The sequence below is a fragment of the Furipterus horrens genome, unplaced genomic scaffold, assembly GCF_987537825.1.
Source record: "Furipterus horrens unplaced genomic scaffold, mFurHor1.1.pri manual_scaffold_3, whole genome shotgun sequence".
NCBI classification, from domain to species: Eukaryota; Metazoa; Chordata; class Mammalia; order Chiroptera; family Furipteridae; genus Furipterus; species Furipterus horrens.
Window position 1 is genome coordinate 183,138,668 of NW_028327173.1, and position 12,383 is coordinate 183,151,050.

The 12,383-nt window shown below is 44.5% G+C and overlaps 1 protein-coding gene and 1 pseudogene across 2 annotated transcripts in view; both read right to left on the bottom strand.

Annotated features, from left to right (window-relative positions):
• The window catches only part of SPTB (spectrin beta, erythrocytic), a 116,983-nt gene that overhangs the window by 51,133 nt on the left and 53,467 nt on the right, over positions 1 to 12,383 (bottom strand). The gene's annotated exons all lie outside the window — the stretch shown is intronic.
• Positions 4,649 to 5,493, bottom strand: LOC150016919 (signal recognition particle 19 kDa protein pseudogene; annotated as a pseudogene).

The window sequence follows — 12,383 nt, forward strand, 5'->3', positions numbered from 1 at the left end:
ATAAAATACCATAAGCAAATTCAAACAACTGAGGAAAGCTAGCAAACAAATCAAACAAAGAAGGAAAGATATCACAAAAAACTAATTACCTAGTATGTAAAGAACATCTACAAATTAATAAGGAAAAAGATCAATAGTCCAATAGAAAAATGTACATTGGAATGTGAAGAATGAACAGAAAAAAAAAAACAGAAAAGTCTCTTAAATGTGTAGGAAGTTGTCCAAACTATTCATAATAGCAGTACAAATTAAAAGTATACACACACACACAAAATCTAATACATGGTCCTTAATGAGTTTGAACAAAGTAATCATAAAAGACATTTTGAAATAACTGGGAAAATTTGAATATTAGGTGGGTATTAGATTATATTAGGGAATTATTGTTAATTTTATTAGATATAATAATGGTATTATGGTTAGTTAGGAAATGTTGTTTTTCAGAAAAACATACTGAAGTATTAGGGGTTAAATGACATGATGATTTTCAATTTACTTTAATAATACTTTAACACCCCCCAAATAGACAAACAAATATGGCAAAATAATTTTAGTTGTTATATCTAGGTGATGATTCATTATACTTTTATTTCTACTTTCTTGTCGTCGTCGTCGGCAGCCGTCCGTCTCGAGAGACGATGGTGTAGCTTCTTAAGAGTCTATCTGCACCGCCGAGAATGGCTGTGCAGTCCGACTCGGGAGTGACACGGTATCTGTCTCCTCCCGTGTTGAATCGACATCTTGCGATGATGCTGGAGTGTCCTCTCCAGTGGAGCTGAAGCTACAGAGCCTGGGCAGGGTGATATGGAGGGTCTGCTGTTGCCCATGCAGCAGACTCCCCCTCTCTTCGCAGCTGAAGGGTCCAAGGGAAAGACGGAGTCAATACAGCTTGGCTTCAGGTGCGCCGCAGGAGTTGCCGGTGTTGACTACAACGTCAAACTGCCTTAGGGACTCCGGCTCCGGATTTTCTGTCGGGGTTTACTCCCTTAGCCTTTCCCCTGAAGAGGTATGCCGCAAGGCAGAGGAGGTTTTCTGGAGTCAGAGTTTTCCTTCTCTGATGTGCCCTGACTGGAAGATCAAACCAGCGACACTTAGCTCGCAGGCCGACGCTCAATCCACTGAGCCAAACCAGCCAGGGTATACTTTCTTGTATAGTTGAAAATTTTCATACTAAAAGTCAAAAAAGTAAAATGAAAGTACACCAAGATACTATGTTTCACTTATCAAATGGACAAAGGTAAAAAGATCTGACAAAATACCAGTTTGGCCAGGATGTGGGGGGAAAAAGTATTCATATGTTGCTGGAGAGAGCATAAAAGGCCATTTAGCAAGACTGATCACAATTGCACATGCACATTTTTTGAACTCAGTAATTCTACTTCCAGGAATTTATCCTGCAGATAAACTTATACATTTGGGAAATAACTTACATAACAAGATTATTCATTGCACTTTTTGAAATAGCAAAAGATTGGAAACCTAAATATCCACGAATAAGGGACTGGTTAAAATTATATGTCCATACAATGGAATATTATCTAGCTATAGAAAGAATGAGTATGCTATTTATGTATCAATATAATACAATCTGAAGCCTTGGCCACATGGTTCAGTTGGTTGGAATGTCATTTGTGCACTGAAGGATTGCCCATCCAATTCCTGGTCAGGGCACAACTCTGGGTTGTGGGTCAATCCCTGGCTGGGGCGTGTATGGGAGGCAACCAATCGATGTTTCCCTCTCAAAAAGATGTCTCTTTCTCTCTTCCTCCCTCCCTCCCTTCGTTACTTTCTACCTAAAAATCAATAGAAGCATGTTCTCAGGTGAGGATTAAAATAAAACAAAAAGTCCTCAAGATATGTTGGGTGGGAAAAAACACAGTATAGAACAATGCATAGTAAGCAAAACAGACCATTTGCTAATATATGCATAAAATATTCCTGGAAAGATACATGGGGAAAAGAACTGGGTGTCTGAGGGACCAAGGGCCATTATTGGCCCTTTTATATCTTGAGTTTTACCCATTGGGTGTATATATTACTTATTCAATACAGAAATACATTTTTATTAGTCTAAAGAAAATATTAAACAGTTTTTCTCTCCCTCTCTCAAAATAGCCCAGTTCCTTTGTGTGCCCCGCCTCTCTGGACTTCGCACCAGACAGAAATGAGAAACATAGCTGCCTACACTGCCCCTCCCGCGCCCGTCCAACCCACCCCCCACCCCCTGCCCCAGCCACCCTGTACTGGTTTTGGAAAGAGCCCTGGAGTGTGGTCTCTGGGTCCTGAGGGCAGTGAGACTCCTGGCCACCCTGTGGCTCTTTCTCAGGTCTTGCCCTCTGACTATCCCCGAATAGGGGTTTGAAAGCACAGACTTCCCAGAGAGTCAAGGTTCTTTTCCTCTCTTGAGTTACACCTTCTCCAGGCTTTCTCTCGGCCTCTGGCCCCACCCACTCTGATACCCCTTGGGATGAGTGTTACTGAAAGTTTCCAGTGGGGTTGATTTTTGTTTTTAATTTTATTTTCTGATTAAGCTATTATAGTTGTCCAGTTTTTCCCCCTTTGTCTTCCTGCTACTCCCATTGGCTGTTTTTAAGTCAAATGGTAAAGTTGAAATACCTTATCTTGGAACCTTAATCACCCAGTTCTAGGCCCATCTATTTCTTCTTGTCATGGCTTCCAATAATATTTCTTGACTGCTTCATGCCTCTCTGTTAAAAGTCTGCTCTCAAAAATAGAAAATAGCGTTGTCCTGCGAGCCAAGTGTTGCTGGTTTGATTCCCAGTCAGGGCACATGACTAGGTTGCATGTCAGGTCCCCAGTTGGGGGCGCGAGTGAGAGGCAACCACACAGTGATGTTTTTCTCCCTCTCTTTCTCCTTTCCCCTCTCTCTACAAATAAACAAACAAACAAACAAATAAATTATTTAAAGAAAAAAGAAAATAGCAACCTAAGTATTTAATAACAGGAAATTATTTTTTAATTTTGGCATATTTATAAGGATATTAATAAAGCTGTAGATCTAATAGCAAGAAAGTATAGCCACAGAAAAAAGCTGAGTTGGGTGTTGCTATAGGTGGGTGGTAAGACTGTGGGTGACATTAAAAAAAATTTATTTTTGCTTATTTATATTTTCTAAAATTTCTACAATGAACAAATACTACTCTTATAAGAGCAGAATAAAAATAGGATATAAAGCTCATAAACCCTGATGAATAAATGACTGATGAAAAGTTAAAAGTGATCTTTCTTGAGCAACTCAGCATTTTTACCAGCACAGAGACTTAAGGTGTAGGTAAAGCTAGGCAGTCAGAAAGACAAATGGGAGAAAGGGACCATGGGAGGCCCTGGACCACTAGCCTGGGCCTGAAAACAATAATTGAATGTTGAACCCTTTGCAGGTTTACAACTTGGGATTTCTCTCCTTCTCATGGCACGAAGCCGAGACCTTAGCAAACCTGCCTGAGTGACACTTTAACTCCCGTGAGTTGGTGACAAACTTTGATGACACAGATGCCTACCCATGATAACACCTAGCATGGGGGCAAACTCGGGGGCACACCATAAATGACAGTGGCACAAATTCTACTCTTCCTGTCTACTTTGAAGAGGAATTTTTCTTTCAGCCTATCAACTTTTATCATGCTGATACTGTGAACAGTTAGAACATAGTTCCCCTGTCTATAAGGATTTAAAATCTAGCTAGGGTTGATTCTAACAGAGAACTTTAGGATGCTTACTACAATCTGCAAATGCAGATATAAAGCACAAAAGACTGACTTCAAAAGTGATCAGTTTAACACTAAGATGCTGGTTAGTGAGACTGGAGTACATTAATACCAAGGAAGACTATACAGCCACGAAAATGATAACTTGCATGTTTACTGACATGAAAAGATACTCATAGTATATTGCTCAGTGAAGAAGATTCTAAGATTTTAATATAGGTAATATTTTAATATTTACACACATACATATAATCATATCTACAGGCATTAAAATATCTACATGAGACCTGGACAATGCCTAGCTTTCTGTTTTATCTGCTTTTCTTATCTTTTCTACACTAAATAAATGTTCTTGAGTAATACAGACATTTAAATATATAGAAGTATTACCTATTTTTTATTTTTTTATAATTATAGAAATTTTTTTTTGGTTTTTCAATTACAGTTATCCCATTTTTCCCCCATTGCTCTCCCCCACCTAGCCCACCCCCTCTCCCGCAATCATATCCCTCCCAGTTGTCCGTATCCATGAGTCATTTATACATGTTCTTTGACTAAACCCTTCCCTTACTTATCCCCCTTCTCTCCCTCCCAACTCCCTTACCTATTTTTTAAGAGTTTTTATATATTATAGGAAAAGAAACCAAGTTGTCACAGACCAATTTAAATAAAAAATTGGTTTTGAGGAAGGCTAGTTTTGATCTGAGGTTTGAGGATGATAATGGTTTGAGAATGGGAGGGAAGGAAGAGGATCTTGTTTAAAGCCCTCAGGTGGAAGCTGACAAATGTGTATATGCATGTGTGTACTTGTGTACACGTTTGGGGGGTGAGGGTGAGAAGCAGAGGAAAGAAGCTGAACTTTATACTCCAGGTAAAGAAGAGCCTGGAGATTCTTTTTTTTTTTTTTTTTTTTTTTCAGTTTCAAATTTTATTTCATTAAGTTAAAAGGGGAACAAAATGGTTTTCAAATCTTATTAAACTAATTTATCTGAACATGTTTTTACATAGAGGACAGATACAGGATTTCAAGTAACGTATGGTCGAGTTCATAATGCATTTAAAAATAAGCTTCTCTCTTCCACAAAAACTGCATTGAAAGGCAAAAAAAGTTTTTCTTTTATACTGTGTAAGAACTGGATGCAAACTTCTGATGCTGGAGTTGAGAGGCACAAATGTTCAGTCAGTTACATGACACAAACAAAACGCTCCTGTGTCTCTCAGATACAAATTAGAAACCTCCATTCATATCTCTTACAGTAGTACCACATACTTGCTTCTCATACCAGGTCACGTCTTCTTCTTTCCTTTCCCTTTTTTACTTCCCTCTCCTTGCTGAAGACTTGGGTCACCACCTCCTGTTTTTTGTGTCCTTGTTTTTAGTTTAGGAATCATTTCCGCTGCATACAACATTACTGACTTACGTGATGGGAACTGTACGAGACAGAGGCTGCCATCTTCCTGTTTAAGTTGGACCCGGACTCTGCCCCTGTACTGAGCATCACGATTCCATTCTCTGGAGTACATTTTATTTTTCTCAAGAAGGACATTAAGTCCAACTGCTGAGCACACATCTTGAATCTCTGTGGCTGTCGGATTTTCAGCAGCCTTACTTATGGGGATACGCCGGCCCTCCGCGATGGTCTTCTTGTTATTTAAATAAGCAGGATATATACAAATAAACCTGTCCTGGTCGGCCGGAGACCGCGCCGCTGCACAAGCCATTTTTCACCCGTGCCCACCACTCGGTGAGACGCCGTCGGAAAACCCAACTCGAGATTCTTAAATAAAACAACATCTCACTAAAAAATTGTTGGAGCATGATTCTAACTGCCCTGTGTAAATGGGATTGGGGAGAAGGGAGGCTGGAGCCAGGAAACTGGCTCTGAGGTGGCTGCAGAAGTTTCTGCTTGAGGTGACATGGCCCCATTGGCAAATGAACTATGGAAATGAAGTGATAAGAGCTGATCTGAATAACACAGAACAAGGGTCAGCTGGCCTTGGCAGGTGATAGTAGTCAGAGGCTCTAAGAAGTAAAAATGAGTTTAGGGTTTTGATCAAAGAGGCTCAGAAGCTGGTGGTGGCAGAAAAAAAATGGGAAGGAGCGTCTCAAGTGTGGCACCAAGGAGAGGAGAATGCAGGTCTGAAGGACATTCAAGAGGGCTCAGGTGCTGCAGCACAAATGCACTGTGATGATGTGGCAGTCCTGATCTGCCACTTCCTGCTGTGTGACCTCCCTGTCCGTAAAGGGGCATGGTGAGAGTTGCACCCTGCCTCTTCCGAGTGCTTTAAGGGTCAATGAGATCATCGAGATGAAAAGCATCTGGAACGCTAAGCAGCTGTGCCAACATCAAGCACTGTCACCCTGCACGCGGGGAGGGCTGCATGGAGACACTGCACTTGCTGAGCATGAGGGGCACAGAAGACAAGGTGCCCCAGGGCTCAGCCTCTGCCTAGCCTTGAATGAACAGAGAATTTCTGGAGAATCCACTGATTTGCTTAAAAGGATCAATTCCCTTTCCCCAAACCAGGAAGCCAAGCTCCACAGGTGCCTTCTTCCCAGGCTGCCAGAGCCAGAAAGGTTTGAGCATCCTCTGGTTCCTGCCCCTTGGTTCCCAGGTGAGAAAACGGAGGCCCTAAGGAGCAGAATAGTGACTTGGCCAAGGTCACTGGACTAGGGAAAGCCCATGACAGCCGCAAGACAGAAGAATGCTGTTGCTGGGATGGACCACGTCTCTCCCACATGGCCCCACGCTGGCTCACCCTGCCACCTCTCCTTCCTGGACTGCTGCATCTCCTCCCCACAAGCTGTTCTCCCCATTGAGGTCACAATGACCTTTAAAAACCCTAACATGACCATGTCAATTCCCCGTGAAAAGCAGTCTGATGGGCTGGGAGCAGCTCCACCCCTCTGGTGCTCTGCTGAAGGCCACAGCTCCTGTTCTGGGAGCCTGCAGTTCTCCCTGCTGATGGCTCCCACCCTTTGATCCTAAAACCATGCCCTTTCTTTGCAAATAATCATCTCATTCAGTTCCTCAGCCACTCCTTTTGAGTTTCTTGCTGCTTCCCTCCAGGGACCCTGAAGACAGCCAAGGCCTATAGGGGGCCCTGTGATGTGGATCCTGCCTGCCCCTCTTATCTCCCCCCACCATTCCCTTCATGTTCACTCAAACAAGCCCCTATTCAGCCCTGGGTGAATTATAAGCTATAGGTTATGCTATAAACTCTTACAGTTCTTGTAAACCTTCATAGCATTTATCATAACTTGTCATTATGCACATATGTCTACATGAACGTAAACACATGTGTGATTATCTGATCCACTTCACTCTCACTCATCTGTAAAATGAGATTCCCTGGCTGATCTAGTTTCCAGAGTCTGAAGGCCAAAGGGTTCGGAGGCAAAACGCTCCCAGAGACTCGGCTGCTACCAAGCCTCCCTGTCATTCTTTCAGTGACACAATTAAGGGGGGAAATGAACACTTGCTACAGATGCTCTGAAAATACCACCTCTTCAGCCAAGCACCATGCAGGGGGTTCCATCCAAGGGGGTAAGGGGAACGGGTGCTAGCTGCTCCCAGGAGCCACGATCACAGTCAAGACCTGGTACCAGAGTCTGCCCTTGGGAACAAAGCTGACAGTCCATGGGAATGTCCCAAAGATGGAGGAGGCTATTACCATAGCTCACTCAGATGGCACCAGGTGGGGAGGGAACAGAGTCTTATTATTAACCTCCGTGTGTTAATATTTGATCAAGGATCTTTACGATGATAGATAGCAGCCATCCAGAGGAAGGGAGCAGCCTCTGTTCCCCAAAGCATTCTCAAGGAGGAAGAGGAAGCTCTTATCAAGAGGGGACAATGAGTGAAGGTGTATGTCCTGGGCAGAATCACACAGTGCAGGTGGCACACCTGCCTTTCTTGCAGGTTTGCCGGTACAGGTAAGTGGTAGGTTTATTTGAACAGTGGTCTGTCTGGGGGAGGGGGGGAGGGAAACTCACAATGGCTGACCTCCAAGAGAAAGCCACTGAGTCAATTTCTTTTCCTTTGGACAGTACATTAAAATAACGGTTAATAATTATAGCTATTTCCATGAAAGCATATTTTCCCAATACATAGTATCTAAATAAAACTCCATTTCATGTTTTGAAATCTGAAAAGAAAACACTTTAAAGACCTCTCACTAATGACAGCTGATCTTTGTTCTCACGGGTAGCTTAAGAGAGACATAAAGACCATAAACACCCGATGCCTTGGTCTCCCTCCAGGAGCTGCATCTGAATTTTTTGACTTAACAGACAGCCAAGAGGCTGCTGATCTCCCACCCCAGTGTGGTTAAAAAAAAGAACTCATTCACTCTCTGGACATAAAGCCCTTCTCAGGCAATTGGGGTACCGGGGCTCAGCGTCACTTTGGTGCAGGTGGGGAAAAGGGTGCAGGGAGAGGCCAAGCATCGTTTTTTTTTTTTGCCACCAAAGTCAGGAAGGAGGCCAACTACCCTCTCGGGAGAGTTCCTGGGGAGCCAAGGTGGGTGGGCAGGGAGCAGCAGGTCTGAGGACCACTGTCCTAAGGCTCTGATGCAACACCTGTTGATCACAAAACTTGACCTTGGAGCCTGGGCACAATGGGTCTGGAAGGTGTTGGAGGCTCGAAGCAGCACCAGCCATGTGCTTCAGAGCACAGGATGCAGCCTACAGTGCACCTGCTGTCATTCTGCATTTTCTGAATTGTCCTCAACCAACCTTGCCACTTGGCCTTGTCACATTTCTGATATGAAGGCTACAAAGAAAGCATGCAGAAAGTAAATGCATCTCTAGTTTGAAACACCACCAGGATTCCAGTTTTGAGTGGGCTACACAATTTTGTGCACTGGGTTGGAAAGGGGCAGCTATGTGTAATCTATTACTCAGTAATTGTTCAACAACCCAAAGAAGAGGAGGAAGGGCATGTCCAGCCCTCTCCTTCTCACAGGCCTTATCAGGAGGCCCCGGACTGCAACTTTCTAGAAGCCTCTGTGCACCAAGGAGCTGGGATGCCAAGCTGTGTGCATGTGCACAGCAAGGGGAGGAGGAAGGAAGAAGGAGAGGAAGGGGAGGGAGGCTGGTGCACAGGTTTTCTCTTTTGGGGGCACCTCTCTGTTGCATTGCTCCTCTCCCAGCTGGGCCACATCTGCCCTGAGCCCCTGGGTTACACACCAGCTGTGAGGATGGGTGCAGGCAGGCAGAGGCCTCCTCTGGGATGTGGAGGGAGGGCACAGAAGGCAGGCATTTGGGTCAGGAAATTCCCTGCAGATGCCGCAAATGTCTACCGAATGGCTTCCAATATGAAGAGGGGAAGGAGAGGAAGGAGGGGAGTGTGAGTGACAATGAGGGTGACTCCAGAGACACTGAGAGCTTTTCTACTGAAACACCAAGGCTGGAACCTCTTGGAGGGATAAGAACTCAGTCTTTTCAGCTGTGCCCCTACCTCTAATCTTTCAAAGCAGGTCCAAAAAGCAGCCTTTCTGGGAAGGTGCCAGAGCCATCCCAGCAGAGGACAGAGCCTGTCCAGGAAGAAACCTCATGGCTACCCAAAATGGAACCTCAAAAAGTGCTGCCAGCTTTAGAAGCCGACTTTGAGAACTAACATCTGCAGGGACCTACTGGGCAAATATTCCTGCTGGGCCCCCAGCCTCCCCTTGGCATGGTCAAGGTCAAATCCATCTTCTTTCAGGAGCCTTTTGTAGCATTTTCTAGCTGTCCCTGCCACACTACCCCCTTTCACTTTAGCCAGGTTGAGCCACAGTTTCAAATCCAGAGTAATTTATTCTGGAGAGAGGTCGGGTGTCTGTATACCAAAGTGGCAGTTTCCACCCAGAATTACCAGATGGCTTGTTAATTTTGGCTCAGGGAGGGAGAGCTAGGAATGATTAGAAAGGCAGAATAGGAGTACTTCCTCTGGAGCTGAGAGAAAGTTGACTGAAGAGGCAGAAATGATGGAGTTGAGTTAACCAAATGGAAGTCTTTTAACTACAGGCCACTAAGTGGAGAAGGACTCAGAGGAGCTGCCACACCAGGAAGAGCATTTAACAAGGCTGATCCTTTGGATTCCTGGGCTGATGGAAGAGACACAGCTGGAATTTTTACTGGATAGCCTTAATGAGAAAGATCTTTACAGCACTGGGCTTCATCCTCATGAGTGCTAGGTCTCTGGGGATGAAGCCAAGAGCTCCAAACACAAGCATCAGCCTAATTTCCCCAGTCCCTGGTTCTTTTTTTCCAGCTGAGGTATTCTGAGACAAAAGAAGGTTAAGAAGGAAGAAACTGACCCTGGAACAAGCCAAGGTAACTGGGCCAAAGAATGAGATAATGATCTTAAATGTCTGAAGTTGGTAGAAGAAAAGAGATAGAAGAGGATTTTCTGTAAATATAAACATTCGCCTACTATTTTAGTATTAATAAAAAGCTTGCATAAACTTTATCTTACTTGATATTGACAACCTTGGGAAAGTACTACTGTCCTGATTTTATAAAATAGGAAACTGATTCAGCCATCCTCTGCAGCAGTAGCCTTAGAGGTGGAACCAGGACTTGAACCTGGGTCTTATGACATTTTCCTTCTCACCCCAGGATCTTCAATTTCAGAAAGGAAAGGCCAAGGATATCTCTCCAACCTTGCCACGTATACCTACAATGCAGATCATGGCCATCTTATAAGAAACACAGAGCCCAATGCCTTCCTTGCCCTACTTCTCAGGAGTGGGGTTGTGGCCATGGAGTATGCCGAGGTTATGGAAACCAAAGGTAGCTCCTGCTTCCTGAGCCTCTTTGTATGACTGACTCCTGCCCAGAAGGCCTAGGCAGCTCCAAAGACGATGCTGAAGAGAAAAATGTCAGGAAGTTAAAACTGGGGAGACTGATGTTTCCTTTCTCTGCTCAACACACCTACCACAATGGGTCATCTGGCCACTCTACTTTGGACCGTCTCAAAGCTTTAGTTTCTCCCACAAGTCACTCAGAGTGAACTCTCAGGAGAGGAAAGTCAGTGAACTGCTTAGATTTTTGTTTGTTTTCAAAATTCCTGAATGGACCCCAAACTTCCATGTTTATTAGCCAGTTGATCTGAATTGTTAAGGTCCGTGCAACTCTGCAGTTGGTGGTTCCGCTCTTCCTGGTGGGGCTTTCAGATTCTTTGGTAGATAGGATGCACATATCTTACCTGAGGAACAGGCAAGGCTGGCAAAGGCTCTTTCCTTATTAACCTGATGAACCCATTTCTACTAGTTTCCCAGGCTGCTCCTCAGACGCGGCCAGTACTTTGAGGCCAAGTGGACAAACTCTTACTTGTCAGTTACATGCACTCTTCAACCCCCAGCTCAAGGCCACCTCCTCAGCAAACAAGTCCTTGATTCTCCCTTCATCTCTTTCTTTTCTCTCTCATTGCTATTTAATTATGTGCCTTTCCTAGAGTTCTCTAATTCTGCTCATGCTAATTAATTATGAACATCGCTCATTTTCCCAAATAGATCATAAACTCCTTAGAGACAGACACTATGTGGTATTTATCTGTGTGCTTCCCCCTCCACTTTCATGTCTGGTTAGGGGTTTAGCTTTACACAGAGTAGAAGTTCAACAGATAGTTGTTAAAATGGAATTTACTTTGGTTTCTTAAAAAACAGGATATCTGTGAAATAGAGCAAATGATCCCTGCACAAAAGACAGCCCCCCTCTTCAAACTGTCCTTTGACAAACCTCCCCCCCAGCCACATCACCAGGGTCACTGCAGCCAGCTCCAGCCGGCACGAGATACAAAGAAGGTACAACCAGACTGGTAAAGGCAAGGGTTCTGAGTCTGGTTATTTAAAGAGGTTAAAATTACATAAACAAAAGCAAGGGGTTGGTGCTATTACATGTCCCCAAGAAAAACCAAGGAAGGATTTTGTGACGTAGTGGGTGGCAAGGAGGCAATGAAGGAAAAAGAAAGGGAGTTTCCTGCCAAGAACAAGGACACGAAGGGGATAGTTGAGACCTAAATGGATTCCCCACCATGAAAGGGAATGGGATGTCCAGACACTCCTGAGGTGAAAGGTCATCATGGTCTCAGAGGCGCCTAGCGCTCTGCTTATGTCACAAGGTCAGCTAAAGACCAAGACACGTGGGAGCAGAGTGGCGGGAGGGAAGTTGAAAGAGTACTATCATGAAATATAGATAAGACCGTGAGCAATGGGGGCCGTGGGGGTGTCACTCCAGAAGGTGCCCGTGGGAGAGCCTGTGCCTTTGTACAAGGCACAAGATGGGAGCAGACAACGGCCGGGGGAAACAAGTCCGATTCAGGCCACTCTCTGTTAGAGCAGGTGAAGTGATCCACCCATCCCTCCCCACACCCTACAGCACCCTGTATAACTCAAACTCTTTACTGGCCAAGGACTTAGGGTCAGAATATAGCTCCCCTGGGCCAGGCCTCGGGGAGGCAGCAGTCACAGGGGTTGGTGGGGGAAAGAAAAATCCCAAGAACCAGATCTCAGCCAGCACAGGAGGAGAAGCTATTTCTACAGATTTAAGCTCTCTCTCTCCATCCTCCCGCCCCCCACAGAACTCGATTATAAACCTGCTAAGAAAAAAAAATCTAATTCCCATTTAAGCATAAGAGGTTTAGTCCAGAAAAATTCTCCTTTCTGAGGCAG